Here is an 18065-nt window from a genome sequence, read left to right as displayed (position 1 = left end):
CACTGCTCTGCCGATTTAGCTTTACTCCCAACTACCTAGGTAGTCTCGGGTCCCAAGGTGGCTTCTGAGAATGGGGATCCTCTAAATATACGCCGCTGATCCGGGTGTCTATCTATCAGGCAGCCATTTTGCCTGTGCCTCTTGGTGGTCTCCATTGAATTGTTAAATACTGAGTGAAAGAGGGATTCATTTACACCCTATAGAGGCTAATTATTTATTTATTTAAAATGTGTTCATCAAAGTAAACCTTACACAATGTATACATCATACAGAATTAAAACATGTCTGAAGTACAGTAAAAACAGAAGAAACTAAAAATGATAACGGTTAAAAGATAAGTAGAACAACCATTTAGAAATACAATCTTAAACTGACTTCAAGTGCATTATTACCATCTCAGAGTAAGCATGTTAAATTGATATAAAATTATGATTAGTGCAATTGATAAGGGAACTTGATTGCCAAAGTGTACAGGTTAAAAGCCAGTCACAGTCGTGTACAAACTTTCCAAACGTAGTAATCCTTCAATTTCTCACTGGTGGAAATTACATCAACAAATGATATCGAGATTCAGTAGCGTCTGGCAGTTTGCAGAAAGAACAAGTGGTCTCTAGGACAAGAGTTTGGGAAGGGAGGTTAATAATCTCGCCCGTGGGCATCAATTCAGCCTGAAGCGAAGAAGTTGGCATCTCAGTAAGCATTTGGAAATGTCTGGTGGGTACCGCGGGAGCTTATCTCCTAGAGTGCAAGTTCTGTACAATGTATGCCTCTTGGTAAATTCAATAGTATGGCGCCAATCCATTTTTAAAGTGTTACTGTCACTTCTTTTGGATTATTGGCCCAAAAAGTCGGTAGACGTAGTCAGTCATATGCCTTCACATTTCTGCATATTATTTAAAATTGCCTCTGATTTTCCCTCATTCATGATTTTTTTTGAAAGTCACTAAAAATAGAACTCAAGGGAGGAGTAACAATGAGGCACTGATTCACAGAGCATTTTCCTATGGGACTGCGCCATTATAAAACGCTCCTGTGGATCAGGCCCTTCATTTATAGTAAAACGTTCCACTTGAGCCAGTCTTCCAGAGAGAGAGCCAAGTTCATGCGGAACGATTGCAATAGGCACACAACTAAGAAAGGACATCATTTTAAAGTTTGCAGACCGGATGCCAACAATAGCATCTGCGACCACCCTGAGTGACACAAGGCACATGTTTAGAGGGTCCTGTGGTGTATTGTTTGGATCAGGGGCGCCCTTTAGGCCACGCCTATCTCGATTTAAGACACAGGCAACATTCAAGCCAGGGCCCTTATTAAAGCGCCCCTCCATAAACACCCCCCCCCCAATCCCACTTTAAGAACACTGACCTGGTTTATATCATGGGCCTGCTGCTGAGGGCAATGAAGAGCCTGCAACGTCACAGCCAGAGCTTGGAGGGGCGGGGGGGGGCTATAATCAGTGAAGACGGGGGCTGTGGGTTTCACTGTACATTCATATTTGTATTTCGGGCCGTTAATGTGTGCGCCCTACAGTTTATCACTTTCACTGCAGTTCTGTGGGGATAGAACAACGAATAAGTTGATAAAATGTGCATGAACCCCTGGTCACGGTTTGCAGTAGGTTGCCCGCCTTGTCAACTTGCAGTATGACCGAGGGTCCTGTGCAGAAGCCTGACCTCGCAGCAGGGGACGGTGCCATCGGCAGGCGCTCGCAGCGCCTCCTCTGGGCAGTCACGCCTCACGCCAGGGGTGGGAGGGCAGGCCCATCTCGCTGCCGTCCAATGGGCAGCACGAGCCGAGGAGCATCTCCGGAGCCGCTCTTCTTACACAGCAAAGCGTTTCTGGGCTGAGCGCTGCCGGGTCTCCGAAGCCGCCGGAGTCCTGTGGCGCGTGGACGTACAGGTGCCTGGGAGATCTCAGGGACGCCGGGCAGAGCTCTTCTCACGGACCCCCTCAATGGGCATTTGAGGTCTGTGTGCACAACACTTGGGACTGATCTCCGGAGCTGAGGTCTGGGCGCGCAGACACCTAGGAATCGTTCTCAGGGGCCCGAGAGAGGCCACGGGCTGTAAGAACTGTTCCGAGAGCTGATTTAAGGGACTCCTAAGGGACATCTGATGTGCCTTCAATGGTACATGATCTGTGCGAGCAGACACCAGGAGGGTGATATCAGACACCATAGATAGGGCATATGAAAAGACCATCGAGTTGTATGATCCAAAAGGCCAGGTTCCTCCAAGCTAATCTCAGGGACCACAATAAGTGTCCTGTATGCAGCGCACGCACTATTTCTGTTCCCCGACGCGTCCCTCAGGCGCGAGAACTTCGCAACTTTTCTGCTGCGGGAGACCTTCCTTGGAGGGAGGCGGGGTCTGCCGTCTGGAGTGGCTGCGAAGTCTTCCGATGTTCTTCTTGAGCGCGCAGAGCATGACTCACTGAGCTGCCTCGTCTCGGGTCAGCCGCACACTCTGCACGCACCGTGCGACCTCTGCATCCTGTACAGCTGCCGGACAAGACCAGCGCACGAGGACCACCTGAGCCCCTCTGCCCGGGATTTCTTACGCACAGCTCACTGACAGCGGACCGCCTGCTTCCCGAGGTTCTGGAGTGAGCCTTGCCCACGAGGACCCCGTGATCTTGGCCACACACTCTACACTGCTATTAGAGGCGGGGGGACCAAGGGTCACTACCGCGGGCCCCCGAATCCGCAACTTGGGACAACGCATCCTCTGGCCCCCATAGAGCCCGCGAGCCCTCCCGTCCCGCCTCTACTGGTGCTGCCCACACACAGTGCACTGGCAGCGCGCCCTCTGCCTCCCCTCTTGGTGCTGGACCAAGGCTTGCCCACGTGGACCCTCTTAGCCGCCTTTGCTGGACATTTGCCCCAGACAGAGTGCACTGCCAGCGGGCTCTCTGCCACCGGTACAGGTGCTGCGCCAAGGCTTTTATTCGCGCACTCCCATCCCACCCGGTCACCCCTGCTGGAGGCTTCCCAGATCACCTACCGCTTCCCATTCAAAGAAGGACCGGCGGCTGCTCGCTTGGATCTGTGTGGCCGGTCAGTTTCATATTAATCAAACCCACCCCCGGAGTCGGCCTGAAGTGATGCCCTGAGGAGCCACCGCTTCCGCGGGGTCCAGAGCTCCACGCCCCCGCCTCCAGGTAAGTGCACCCCTGAGCGTTTTGTGTCCCCGCAGTCCCGAACATCTGGTGCGCGCTGCAGTGTGTACCGTGTGTGACGAGCGCCTTGCAGAGCGACTCGCTCTGTGTCATTGCACGGGGCGAACCCGCCGAGCGAAGCGGCTATTCTGCCGGCGCGCCGTCCTGTGCACGGTGCTGTGAGCGGATGCCGTGTGTTCGCTCCTATCGGTGAAGCGGGCGAGCGGGAGAGGCGATGGGAATGGGCAATCGTCCCGCGCCCAGGGTCTCACCGGGGCATAACACTGTCTGAACGTGGGGCCCACAGTTGAACATGGCAATTAATTCCTTTTCTGACACAGTTCGAGTAGGGGGAAGTTTTAGATAAAATGAGAAGCGAATTTTAAAGAATATTCATTCAGTAACACTGGTCAAAACTACTAGCTGCAGGGTGCAGTCATTTATGAAACTGGCCCACAAGGGCACAAAAAAAGTGGCTCACTTTGACCCCAAAAAACGGGTACACACTAGAATTTTGCGTTTTTGGTTCAGGCATTGCCCACAGGACAGTCCGAGCCTGCCCGCGCCCGCCATCCCATGTACCTCGATCGCGTGACGTTACAGAGATATAGATGGACGTGTCCGCGGGGGTCACCTTGAATGGGTTCCGCGAGTGTCTGCAAATCGCTCTCTCCCGGCATTGCACCTAGCGCCGAGAAGCTGCAGTACTAAGATCCTCCAGACGATAGTTTGGCTGCTTTCTACGCGCAGCTCCAAAGTGTCTGTGGTAGGGTGTCTGGAGTGGATAGGATGGGGGTGGCGACAGTAGTCTAGGAAAGGCACCTTTTGGTGCACGGCCGTTCAGCGGGGCTGATTTTTCAGGCAGCACATTAGCGCGGTGCGAACTTGCATTGCTTTCCCCCGACACCGCGGCCCAGCCTGACGGAACCCGTTATGAATTCATCACAACCCATAGAGCACATAGACTTTTGAGGTAAAGAGCGGGAGTTGGGTGGCAGGCTGGTAGGAGTTGCTGCGACGGCGGCACTGCTCCTGCCACTTCAGAGTTTCCATGGGTGACTCTCTGGAGCGGTCCACACGGGAGCATGGTATGTGTGGCGGTGCCGAGAAAGGCTCCAGGGCACGGCGAGGCGGCTCCGCGTGGCTATCAGGGTCCCTGGAAAAAGCCGAGGTTTGCTGCTGCTGACAGCTGCCCATGGACGATCGCCTTGCTGATGCTGGCCTGTATGGAGGGTTCCCACGAGCCATTGGCTCTTGTATTGCTGGTGTGGATGGTTTCTGGCACTACCCTGTGTCTCGTGACGGTGTGGCGGTTCACCAAGGCATCCCTGTGACTAATGCTTGCATGGGTGGCTCAGCTGAACTCAGTTTGTGGTCCTACTATTGTGGCTCGTGGTTTTCCAAGGCAATGACCCTGTGAGTGATGCTTGAATGGGTGGCTCAGCTGAACTCCGTTTGTGGTCCTGCTCTTGTGGCTCGTGCTTTAATAGTTGGATTAGCAGGACTCCGGTTTTTTCTAATGCTCCTGGGACTAGTGCTGGTTTGGTGGTTTTCAAGGACACCGGGCTTTGGCAATGCCCCTGTGAGTGATGCTTGCATGGGTGGCTCAGTTGAACTCCGTTTGTGGTCATGCTCTTGTGGCTCGTGGTTTTCCAAGGCAATGCCCCTGTGACTGATGCTTGCATGGGTGGTTCAGCTGAACTCCTTTTGTGGTCCTGCTCTTGTGGCTCGTGCTTTAATAGTTGGATTAGCAGGACTCCGGTTTTGATAATGCTCCTGGGACTGGTGCTGGTTTGGTGGTTTTCAAGGACACCCGGCTTTGGCAATGCCCCTGTGAGTGATGCTTGCATGGGTGGCTCAGTTGAACTCCGTTTGTGGTCATGCTCTTGTGGCTCGTGGTTTTCCAAGGCAATGCCTCTGTGACTGATGCTTGCATGGGTGGTTCAGCTGAACTCCTTTTGTGGTCCTGCTCTTGTGGCTCGTGCTTTAATAGTTGGATTAGCAGGACTCCGGTTTTTTCTAATGCTCCTGGGACTGGTGCTGGTTTGGTGGTTTTCAAGGACACCCGGCTTTGGCAATGCCCCTGTGAGTGATGCTTGCATGGGTGGCTCAGTTGAACTCCGTTTGTGGTCATGCTCTTGTGGCTCGTGGTTTTCCAAGGCAATGCCCCTGTGACTGATGCTTGCATGGGTGGTTCAGCTGAACTCCTTTTGTGGTCCTGCTCTTGTGGCTCGTGCTGGAATGGTTGGATTAGCAGGACTCCGGTTTTGATAATGCTCCTGGAACTGCTTCTGGTTTGGTGGTTTTCAAGGACACCCGGTTTTGGCAATGCCGCTGTGACTGATGCTTGCATGGGTGTTTCAGCTGAACTCCTTTTGTGGTCCTGCTCTTGTGGCTCGTGGTTTTCCAAGGCAATGACCCTGTGAGTGATGCTTGAATGGGTGGCTCAGCTGAACTCCGTTTGTGGTCCTGCTCTTGTGGCTCGTGCTTTAATAGTTGGATTAGCATGACTCCGGTTTTTTCTAATGCTCCTGGGACTAGTGCTGGTTTGGTGGTTTTCAAGGACACCGGGCTTTGGCAATGCCCCTGTGAGTGATGCTTGCATGGGTGGCTCAGTTGAACTCCGTTTGTGGTCATGCTCTTGTGGCTCGTGGTTTTCCAAGGCAATGCCCCTGTGACTGATGCTTGCATGGGTGGTTCAGCTGAACTCCTTTTGTGGTCCTGCTCTTGTGGCTCGTGCTTTAATAGTTGGATTAGCAGGACTCCGGTTTTGATAATGCTCCTGGGACTGGTGCTGGTTTGGTGGTTTTCAAGGACACCCGGCTTTGGCAATGCCCCTGTGAGTGATGCTTGCATGGGTGGCTCAGTTGAACTCCGTTTGTGGTCATGCTCTTGTGGCTCGTGGTTTTCCAAGGCAATGCCTCTGTGACTGATGCTTGCATGGGTGGTTCAGCTGAACTCCTTTTGTGGTCCTGCTCTTGTGGCTCGTGCTTTAATAGTTGGATTAGCAGGACTCCGGTTTTTTCTAATGCTCCTGGGACTGGTGCTGGTTTGGTGGTTTTCAAGGACACCCGGCTTTGGCAATGCCCCTGTGAGTGATGCTTGCATGGGTGGCTCAGTTGAACTCCGTTTGTGGTCATGCTCTTGTGGCTCGTGGTTTTCCAAGGCAATGCCCCTGTGACTGATGCTTGCATGGGTGGTTCAGCTGAACTCCTTTTGTGGTCCTGCTCTTGTGGCTCGTGCTGGAATGGTTGGATTAGCAGGACTCCGGTTTTGATAATGCTCCTGGAACTGTTTCTGGTTTGGTGGTTTTCAAGGACACCCGGTTTTGGCAATGCCGCTGTGACTGATGCTTGCATGGGTGTTTCAGCTGAACTCCTTTTGTGGTCCTGCTCTTGTGGCTCGTGGTTTCCCAAGGCAATGCCCCTGTGACTGATGACTGCATGAGTAGTTCAGTGAACCTCCTGGTTCTGACAATCCTCCCGAAGCTGGTGCCGGTGTCGGTGGTTTAGCAGACCTCCTGGTTCTGGCAATGATCCTGTCAGTGAAACGTTTTTAAGACCTCCTGAGGTTTTCTTTGCAGAATTTCTAGTTGTGGTAATGCTCATGTGGCGTTTGCTGATGTGAAGGTTTCACAAACCTTGTGGCTCCAGTAATGCTCATAGGGGCTGGTTTGGGGGGCTTAACACAACTTCTTATTCGAGTAACGCTTGTGCAGAACTCCCTATTCTGTTAATGCTTTGGTGGCTGGTGCCATTGTAGGTGGTTTGGCATTACACCTGGATATGCCTATGTGACCGGTGTTGGCGTGGCTGATCCAGCAGAACTCCCGGATATGGCAATGCTTCTGTGGTTATTGCTGGTTTTGCAGATCTCCTGGCTCTAGTAATCCTCCTGAGGCCGGTGTGGGTCGTTTGATTATTCTCCTGTGGGTAGTGCTGGCATGCACGGTTAAGCTGATGTATCTGTTCTGGTAATGCGATTCAGATCAGGGCTTAGTTGGGTGGTTTAGTAGGACACCTGGTTGTGGCAATCCTTCTTTGACTGATGCTGGGATGAGTGGTACAGCAGAACTCCTGGTTCTGATATTCCTCCAGAGGCTGTTGCGATTGTAAGTGGTTTGGCATTACTCCTGGATATGCCTGTTTGACTGGTGTTGGTGTGGCTGGTCCAGCAGAACTCCCGGCTACGGCAATGCCTCTGTGGTTAGTGGTGGTTTTGCAGATCTCCTGGCTCTAGTAATCCTCCTGAGACGTTTAGCAGAAGTTCTCTGCATTTGATCTTTCTCCTGTGTGCATGGCTAAGCAGATGTATCAGTTCTGATAATGCGACTCAGATAAGTGCTTAGGTGATTGGTTTAGTAGGACACCTGGTTGTGGCAATCCTTCTTTGACTGATGCTGGGATGGGTAGTAATACAGACCTTATGGTTGTAGAATCTCCCCTGTGGCTGATGTCGTTGTGTGGGACTTCGCCGAGCCCTCGTTCTTTCAATACTCCTATGGCTAGTGCGAGCAATGTAACAGAACTTCTTGTTGAAGTAGTTCTTCTATATTTGGTGCTCCTATCTGTAGAAATTCTAGTTTGGGAAAACATTCCCGAGTCTAATGCAAATTTAGGTGGTTCAGAAGTAATGCACCTATGTGACAGGTGCTAGCCGGGGTTGTTCAGCAGATATTTTGGTCCTGTTAGCGAGTCTCAGGCAGGTGCTGGTGGTTTAGTGTTGGGTTTGCAGGGTTCCAGTTCAGGCAATGCTCCTGTGACTGGTGTTTAGGTTAACTATACTTGGGACACTGTTGTGGCTGGCACTGGTAAGAGTGGTTAAGCAGTAGTCCTGGTTCTCTTTACGGCCTATCAACTGATGGTGGTGGGGTTGGTGTAGCCGAACTCCTGGTTACAGAAATGCTAGTGTGAATGGTTAGTTCCTGTAGGCGATGTAGATGACATTGCGGAGCCTCTCGTTCTTCCAATGCTCCTGTGCCGAGGGCTAGAGGGGTTGGTGCAGCAGACATGCTTCTGCTAATGCGCACACAGCTGCTGATCAGCAGAACTCTCGATTCCGGTGAGGGTGGTTCAATGGACCTCCTGATTCCAGCAATGCTCACTGACCTGGTGCTGCTGTGGATACCCCAGAAGAGCTCAGGGTGCTGCTGATCCTCCGGTGGCTCATGCTGGAAAGAGTACCGCAGCAGAACTGTCGGTTCCGGTGAGGGTGGTTCAATGGACCTCCTGATTCCAGCAATGCTCACTGACCTGCTGCTGCTGTGGATACCCCAGAAGAGCTCAGGGTGCTGCTGATCCTCCGGTGGCTCATGCTGGAAAGAGTACCGCAGCAGAACTGTCGGTTCCGGTGAGGGTGGTTCAATGGACCTCCTGATTCCAGCAATGCTCACTGACCTGCTGCTGCTGTGGATACCCCAGAAGAGCTCAGGGTGCTGCTGATCCTCCGGTGGCTCATGCTGGAAAGAGTACCGCAGCAGAACTGTCGGTTCTGGTGGTGCCTGTGTGGCTGGTGCTAGTTGTGTGGCTCTCTCTGGCGCTGCTCTTGGTCTGCCTGGTTTAGCAGCACCTCTCATTCCGGTAATGTACAGGAATCATTCTTTGTCTGCTAATGGCCTGGGCTGATTAGCAGAATCTTTATAAATCCATCAACCAGATTATGGTGGGATGCTGCACCCTTCCTTGGAATTAAATCCGTCCATATATATATTTAGAAATTGATTCAAATATTACTTTGCAATGCCATTTTTTTCTCCAAAAAGTAATATTTTTTTCTAATTTCTGATTACTTCCGGAAGCGTCCATTTATGTGAATACACTTTTCATTACATTTCTTTAAATGTAACAACATGCATTGTTTTAATCAACGAACATTCATTTAATAAACATGTCAGTTCTTGAAGTTCAAATACAGTCATTACTGCGTCTTTTCTGTATGATTCCCCGTTACACTGCAGTGATGATATCACATGTTTCCTTTAACAGAATCTGACATTCATCAAATGCTCATATATGTTAACATACCAAAAAAACATTCCTATCAGTTTACGTGCCTGTACACTTTTGTAAGTATGTGAATAAAAGCGTGACCCAATGTCTGGTGGGGATTTGTGTTATACATTTTTCTCGGTCTTCGTTCTCTCTGTGATCAGGTAGCACTTTATGATTGTGATCTAAAATACAGGTATAATAAACATGTTTCTGATTTCCATTCCCTATTTAATTTAATCTGCCATTATGCCTTGCATATGTCCAATGTATATGTTCAATCCGTGGCCTCCCCTGGTTGGAATGGCGATGAGTCCCTACTATACCAGCTTGAAAGAAGATCTTATCTTTCTTTCTTCTTTGCCCTATAATATGGTAATACATATGTAGTGATGTCCCTCAATGTTAATCTCAGTGTTAATGTATCCTACAATTCCTATTGCTTCCATAAACTCACTTGTAAGTGGCCGTGCTTCCCGTGACGCGTTGTGAAAAAACAAGCATAAAGACGTTTTCCGCCTTTGCCTAATGTGGTTTTGGTGTACTGTAAATAGTTCCGGCAAACCGTAAATGATGGCACAAAGGCCATTCATATTGTGTTTGATGCGTGTAGTGTGTGCAGCAGTATAACTATTCACACATGATTACAGCATGGATTACAGTCAATATTTCTGATGAGTAGAACATTTGGATCTGGCAGTGCGTCTGTGCCTGGTGTTGTTGGCACAGTATGACTCTTAATTATACCAATGATTGCAACAAGAGCTCCTGGTTCTAGCAAAACCTCTGCGGGCGGTACCTGTGTAGTTAGTTCACGAGAACGTCTGGTTGGTGCTGCCTGGGGTTTTTCCTTTCACTGGTGTGGGCATAGGCATTTCAACAGATCCTCTGGCTCTTGTAATGTAATGGTCTTGTGGCTGGAGTCTTTGTAAGCAGATCAGCTGAAAGTATGGTTCTAGTCATTCTCTTGTGGCTGGTGCTGGCGAGGGTGGTTAAGTGGAACCACCGGGTCTAGTAATGCTCCTGTGGATGGTGCTTTAGTTATTGGTTCAAAAGAAATCCTAGTTCTGGTAATGTTCAATACCGAGGCAGACACCGAGGATGCCCATCACCACCAGCACCAGCTACCGAGACTGCGCGTGCTGATGGGCACCCATCACTCGTGGATCTAGCCATGCTTCTGCATCTAGTGCAGGTGGTTTGGCAACTCTCCTGGTTGTTGGATTTCTCATGTGACGGATCTGGTGGTTCAACGGATATCCTAGTTCCAGTATACTTTGGTCGCTGGTATTGTTGTTGGTTCAGCAGAACTCCTGCTTCTGTGAATTATCTTGCAGCTGCTGCTGGTGTGGGCGAATCAACGGAGCTCCTGGTTCTGGTTGCACCTTTGTGGCTGGTTTGGGAGCTTTGGCAAGACTCATGGTGCCATCTATGATCTTTTGACTGGCGATGACATGGTATGGTTCAGCAGACCTCCTGGCTCCATTTATGCTCATGTGGCTGGTGATGCTGTGAGTGGTTCAGCAGAATTCCTGGTTCTTGTAAATCTCAAGTGCATAGTGTCAGTGACTCATTAGAAGTCCTGGTTCTTGTAATATCCTGTAGTGGTGCACCTGTGAGATGTTCAACAAAACTCCTGGTTCTTCTTGCAAACTTGTGGCTTGTGCTAGTGCCTCACTCAAAGCCATGGTCCTGGTGATGCTTGTGCAGCTGGTGGTGGTGGTGTCCTGATTCTGGTAAAGCTGCAGTGACCAGTGGCAAAGCCTATTTCGAAGCCCTTGTTCTGCTCATGCAGATGGTGTTAGTTCATGTGCTTTAACAGCTTTAACAGAACTCCTGGTTCTTGTAATTGTTGTGCAGTTTGTTTTTGTGCTCCTGCAGATCAGGTGCTGGTGAGGTGGTTCAACGTAAGCTCTATCTCTGGTAAGGATTCTAGGGTTGGCGTTCCTGAGCATAGTGCCGCTACAAGGCTGGTTCCAATTACGCTCGTTCAGGTGGAGATTCTTTGGGTGGCTCTGCAGAGCCCCTGGTTCTGTTATTTCTCCTGAAGTGCTCATATGGATGGTGAAGCTGAAGCCAGTCCGAGAGAACTCACTTTTTAGTTATGTCCATGTGGCAGGTGACAGTGACTCATTAGGAGACCCGATCCTGGTGATGATTGTGCAACTGTAGCCGGTGTGGGTGGTTCAACAGAGCCCCTGATTCTGGCAATGCGGAAGTGACTGGTTTCTGTGATTCACACGAAGCTCTCATTCCGGTCATGCTCAAGCAGTTGGTGCTGAAGTGAGTGCTTTAGTGGAAATCTTGGTTCTTGTAATGATTTTGCAGTTGCTTTGATTGGTTAAGAATATCTACCAGTTCTAATACAACTCTTGTTTCTGGTGCTGACATGGGTGGTGTAGCAGACCACCTGCTTTAGTAATGTGTGTACAGCTGGCATGAGAGGTTCAACACTTCGTCGATCTTGGTAATGGGCATGAACCTGGAGCTGCTGTGAGTGGTTCAAAAGAGCTCCCGATCTGGGGAATGCTGCTGTGACTGGTGCCCGTGAGACATTAAAAGCCCTGCTTCTAGTAATGCTCATGCTCCTGGTTAAGCAGAACCCCTGGCTCTAGTAATGGTTGTGCAATTGTTATGACTGGTTAAGTGGACATCCTAGGTCTAATGACCCTCATGCTCTTGGTGCTGTCCTTGCTGTCCAGCTGACATGAGTGGTGAAGCAGACTTGCTGATTTTGGTAATGGAATTGCAGCTGACATGGGTGTTTGCTTGCCCCCCCTCACCCCCCAGGCCTTCTAATGCTTAGTCTTCTGATGCTGGTGTGAGTGATCCAGAAGACCTATTGGCTCTAGTAATGGTAATGCAGTTGGTGGTGTGGCTGGTTCCAATAATGCACCAATGACTGGTGCAGATGTGCCCTGTGCGGCCACACTCCTCGTGGCTCTAGTGGCCTTTTGCAGCTGGTGCTTCTGTCAGTGATTCACCTGAACCCCTCATGTGGATAATGTTTCTTTGGCTGGTGTTGGTGCAAAAGACAATTCGATGATGATGCCAGTGGGACTGCAGAAAGATACCAGCGGTGCAGCTGGTGTGGGCAGTTTGGAGAGATAGGCAGGGCAAGGCAGTGCTGCTGGGCTGCGTTCAAGGGTTGATATGATATGATATGATAGGTTATTTATAATGCGCTTAATACCCAGAGGTTTCTAAGCGCGGACCCGGGGATCAAACCCATGTTGCTTCGTGTCATCTTGCTTCCAAGGCAAGCACGTTGCCGTTGAGCTATCCTCCCGAGACAACCCTCCCGGGTTAGCTGCTCATCTCAGTTCTGCTGGTGCTACTAGTATTCATGGTTCTGAAAAGAAGGCCGGCCCTTGAAAGCTTCAACCAGACCAAGTTTCAAGACAGCAATTGACAACTGGTTAAATGGGTTACATTGAAATTCACTGCATTCAAATGCATTTGTAACTACACAAAGCAAGTCATCAGGTTCGTGTGTGGCCACTGAAGGTGACCCTGGTGTGGATTGATGCCGATAAGGGCCTGACAACCCTTGTAACAGTAGTGTGGCAGATAAAGATGTGAGCAGATTTTCTGCCCCTGCTATAGTGAGGTTAATATTGTGGGTGGCTGGGACAGGAACCCCAGCTTCTAGGGAAACGGCTGAGCTTGTTTTAAAGCCCATCCTCCCTTCATTGATGCTGACCTGACACTTCAAGAAATAACCAGCAGATTAAAGTGAGTCTGGCGAAGGACACTACCTAATGCTAGTTGCAGTGTGTCTTGTCCAGCCAGAATCTGACTTCTGCTGTGGCATTTTGGTGTTGGGTCTAGTTTGCTTTAGTTTTATGTTGATTATCTTATCCCTTTCTTCCTCCTTTGTCCAGAGAGGATCTTCAGATCCCCATATTTGTGTTGGGGGTGGGGAGGGTGGCTAGTTACCAGATGGCATGCTTATCTATAATGATAATGATGTGTTAGTTATATAATGCTTATGCCTAAGCGCTTTACATAGAACACATATGCATACAATATCACCCAACCAGAGTCGGTACTCATGTATTGACCTCAGAAGGATGAAAGGTTAAATTGGCCTTGCAGGGATTTCAACCTGTGACATACAGTTCACACACAGATCACAGCAATGAGCGCTCAACCTGCTGAGCAATCTGACCGGCTTATGCTGCTAGGGCATGTAGGTCAGAGAGGGGCTGTTCATGTCAATTCCGCTTCTCATCTTAATATTGCACTGGGAGTGACTAAGCCATTTTTGCCTGCCTGACTGGCTATTGCACAGGGGCATGGAGTAACAGCCAGTGTCCTCTGGGGTTGCTGCTCTACAGAAGAGCTGTGGTTCCTGTATGAGTGTTAGACCAGGCTGGAGTCGCAGTTCCATACATCCATGCTGGAGTGCCTTAACCCGGGAGGAGCTTCAATGTGCAGACTCTGCTGGGATGTGGGAGGACAAAGCATCAGAAACATGTCTTTGTATCCGTGCTGAGGTGAAAGGGGCCCACAACATATACTTAGGGCCAATGATAGGACAGTATTGCATTACACCAGGAGCTTCATCTTTAAGATTGCCCGTGAGACCCTCAGCCCTGGCAGTTGTATAATAGTATGCAAAGTTCTGAAATTATTTTTTCATACCAATTTTGAGTAATTTACATAGACAAGGTTGGAATGCGGACAGTACATACATATGTAGAGTTTTTCCCGACTTCAAGGTGGAAACACAATGCCGCATAGGTACTATTTTGCACTTGATTGTTATTATAGTATTATGCAATTTTGTAAAACCCGATTAATAATAGTATCAAGTTGAAATACTGTGCAGTTTGCACAATAATTTTATTTTATTGGTAGGCTAATAACGTGGTTGTACTCTTTTTGCCTTGGTATACATCGGATAAAGTACCCCCTGATGTCCTGTATAAGGATATTGCAAGTCACAGAGGAGTTCTCTCAGCAACTAGAGGAATGAGGCTGAAGGCTGAGTTCTTTTTTAAGATCCCGAAGCTCCGAGGTGACTTGCAAAATCCTTTTTACATACACTAGGGAATATTTTATTCCGTATTGTACATGGCGATATACTGTTATCTCCTTAATAACACACTTCTTGATTAATGCACTGTAAGACATTTTCCAGTTGCTTATACATATAATCAATGTAAAATCTCCATTAAAAAACAAATAAAGTGCAACTTATAATGTGTTGCAGAAAAATAGATAAAGCAGTTTAATGAAATGCATCTAAAACATTTTGGATTTTTGCTTAAACATAAGCAATGCCATGCAATTTCTTGCTCACTTGGGTTCAACTCTAGCAGTGCAAAAAATGAGCATACTACCAAAAACAGTTCCTTATCAGTTTATGGTTGTAAAGTGCACAGAAATTGATTTTACATGAAAATACTATGCAAAGCATCTCAAGGCTTTAATTAAGTGTTGTGGTGGCAGCTGGAATTCTGGGCTGGCTCAAGCTGTAGGCATTGTAACGTCAGAACTGAAGTGTAATAACTGATTACAGAGCAGTATTGATGTAATGTTCTTATTACAATCTTATTACAGGTAAATAGTGATGTCTCAATTAGCCTGTCATAAGAACTTTATTTACAAGCCTTTATACTGGTATTGCAGGTGCCATTAATTATATATGGGATACAGTACCGCCCACCGTATGTTATAAGGATATTGCAAGTCACTGAGAAGTTCTGTGACCAAATAGAGGAATTAGGCTGAAGGCTGAGTTCCTCTTTAAAGCCACGGACCTGTGAGGTGACTTGAAATATCTTTCTACATACAATAGGGGATATTTTATTCCTTATAAATAAATGGCTATACACTCTCATCCCCCTTAATACCTGACCTCTTGCTTAATATACCCTAAGAAATCTTCCATTTGTTATTATGCATTAAATGTAGAATCTGGGTACAAAACAAGCTAATATGCAGTCTTTAATGTATTGTAGAAAAATTGTTTAAGCCGTTTAATAAAAGTCATCTAAAGCGTTTTAGTTTTGTGCTCTCAAATAAAAATTGTAGATTCTTCTCTCATTTGTTAAAGTCCATTATGCACAAATTAAACATTTTATCATCAATAAATCCTTATTCGTTTTTGGGAATAAAGTGTCACTCACAGTAAGCTATTTTACAATAAAGGACAAAAAAGAGAGAGGAATCAAATAAGGGTTGGATGACACTGACGCATAGCTCCTTCTTTATCTTTTATCATTTCTATGGAACTTTTGAACAAGGAAGTTGTTTTTAAAGATACAGAGGTCAAACGGACCGCTAGTCTGTTTGTTACGCACTTGTAAAAACTGGTAACACAGTTAAATCAAGTATAAATAAAAAAAAATAAAAAGAATAAAGAAATCTGAAATACTTGCCACAACTTAAATGTAAGTGCTGCAGCGTCAGATGGAATTCTGCTCTTTGTTTCTCAAGAAGCAGCATTGTACCTTCACAACTGAAGCGTAATTAATGATTACAGGGCAGTAGTGATGTCATTTCATTATAATAAATGGCACCCTGCAATATCTTTATTAAAGGCTGGAAATAATTATCTTATTGCAGGCTAGTTGTGACATCACAACTGCTCTGTATTAAGAACATTGCATAACAACTGTTCTGTAATCAGTCAAGACGTCAAAATGCCTCCTGCTTGAGCCAGCAGAGCTTTAAGTGCTGTCACTGCAGCACTTTATTATAGCTGTGTAAAGCTTTTATAACTCCTTGCCTGTAGAGTCGTTTTCTGTGACACATTGTTGCTGGTAATTGACAGGGAACTGTTTATTCTAGAAGGTTTAATATGTGCACTGCCGACGTTAACTCGTGCGAGCAGGAATCTGCATGTTATTACTTATTTTAGAGCATCAAATGTATGTTTTTTCAATACATTTCATTCAACTGAATGAACTATTTTTCTGCAACACATTAGGAGCTGCAGTTTTTTTTTTTTAAATCAAACAGATTCTATATGGGTCAGCAAATGGAAGATCGCTTATATTAAATCAGCTGTCTTCAAACATTTTGACCCGGGGCCCCCCCTAAGTAAAATGTACTAGGCTTGGGATCCTCCTATACACATGGACTCCAAAATTGAACTCGAATGGCAATGGTTATCTTGCGCTGGTGTAAAATGGAGCCCCAAATGGAGGTGTGGGCCACAAACACTAACTTCTTTTACAATAATAGTGCTTGCAACAACTTAAATTAGATTAGAGGACAAATGTCTTTGAACACAACGTTCAGATTTTTTTGCTAGATTACAGAGGACTTGACTAAAAATCATACTGAAAATGTATTATCCACAAAACAAACAGCTAAGATTGCTGTTCTAGAGTAACATTTGACATCCAAGTGATGTTACAATTCTTTTCTCAAGTGCAACAATTTTGAGATTGCCACCAATGCAGTCACTTGCGCATTTGACAGTGGCATATTGGAGAACTAGCGTGAAGGGTGGGCATGTCTTTCAGCAGCCAGCCTGTCAATATTGGGTTCAATTTTTGCAACACCCAACCACATGTTTTCTTCCACCTCCAGCTTTGACGGTTATTTTGTCTTTAGGCCTAAAGTGTTGAGAATCAAATCTTGCAAAGGTGCGAGATGCAGAAAGGTAACAATACATTGACTGAGAAGAACCAGCAGATGTCCACACTCTTGAGGAACCCTCCTGTCCCTTGCACACCCAATGTGTGTTTTGAAAACAACCAATGAATTTACTGTTTACTATATAAAATTATCACACCGAACACTGTGGGATGTTTTTACCCATGCATCTAAGCCCTACCATAAAACTGTGCATTACTGGCATTGAAAACATCATGATGGCCAGAACTCCCCAGAGAGTGCACAGAGAAAACATGAAGAATAGGCTGCCACCCATGTTTGCCTATGTTGTGAGCACAGGAGGGCACTGCCTAAAACCACCATTGGGCTACACACACAGTAGCCTGAAACCATTGGGAATGGCAATGCTGATTGCCAAAAGCAACCCAGAACTGTGAGGAATTCATTTTCTTAATGTCAAAAATGGATGCAATACTGGTGCTCACCACTATCAGAAAGCCGGCATTTTAAAACCACCAGACTTTTGTGTCAAACTGAACAAATGAACCCAAACCAGGCCAAGGAAAGACTTGCTAAGAGGTGGATACAATGTAAAACTATATTCTGAAATGACTTGAAGGAAGCAATTATTTAATGTATATACAAAAAATAGCTGGGGATGTCAGCAGCTTAAGTGAATTTGGGTTTAAAGCCACTAAAAACGAAATGTTTAAAATAAATGAGTGACCTACTTGTGAGTGTCACATAGGTTGCAATTGTTTAAATGTCACAGTTTTGAACTTAAAAACAGCGTTCTAGCTGCATGTGTAAAAATTGTCAATGTTATTTGAATGTAGAAAACTGGGAACTAAAGTGACATTTAACTGAATTCTGCCTGACAACTACCCCCGACAGGAGTTGAACTGGCTTAACAACTCTTCCCAGGCCTGGCTGCATCCTGCTGCCCTGCCAAAAGGAGATGACACCTCTCTGATTGAATTAGGGGAGTGGCACCTGGGGACTACAGGAAACTAAACAAAGCACTGTCCTGGACTCAGACAAATATTATATTGGGGGGGGGTCGTAAAATGGCTTCCTCTTGGGAGAAACTGGGAGGGGCAGTGCCTGTGAGAGCAAGCTGAGCTTGGGGGAAGTGGATAAACCAGAAATTCCACCATGTGCTTTGGAAAACGACATCCCTTTGGGGCCAGAGCATGATTTTAAAAAGATGGATAATTCATAGTGCAGACTTGTAAAAATTATATAAATAACATCATCATTCGTGTGATTTTTCTGTGCACATTTTAAGAGGTGTTAGGACCCTGTGGTATGTTCTTGGGGATAGTAGCGGAAAAAAGGTTGTTA

The 18065-nt window shown here is 47.0% G+C and overlaps 1 protein-coding gene across 3 annotated transcripts in view; it reads left to right on the top strand.

The window, feature by feature from the left end:
• The first annotated feature begins 930 nt into the window (after positions 1-930).
• Positions 931-18065, top strand: part of TAFA4 (TAFA chemokine like family member 4) — a 1365502-nt gene continuing 1348367 nt past the window's right edge. For 2 of the 3 annotated variants that reach the window (XM_069643795.1, XM_069643793.1), the window contains exon 1: positions 931-3162. The gene's annotated coding sequence lies outside the window, so the exon portion shown is untranslated. The remainder of the gene's footprint in view (positions 3163-18065) is intronic. The other variant, XM_069643796.1, reaches the window with a different exon arrangement.

The sequence above is a fragment of the Ambystoma mexicanum genome, chromosome 2p, assembly GCF_040938575.1.
Source record: "Ambystoma mexicanum isolate Mex_15411 chromosome 2p, UKY_AmexF1_1, whole genome shotgun sequence".
Classification (NCBI taxonomy): domain Eukaryota; kingdom Metazoa; phylum Chordata; class Amphibia; order Caudata; family Ambystomatidae; genus Ambystoma; species Ambystoma mexicanum.
Note: the sequence above shows the minus strand (reverse complement) of the source record. Positions and strands in the feature narration are given on the sequence as shown.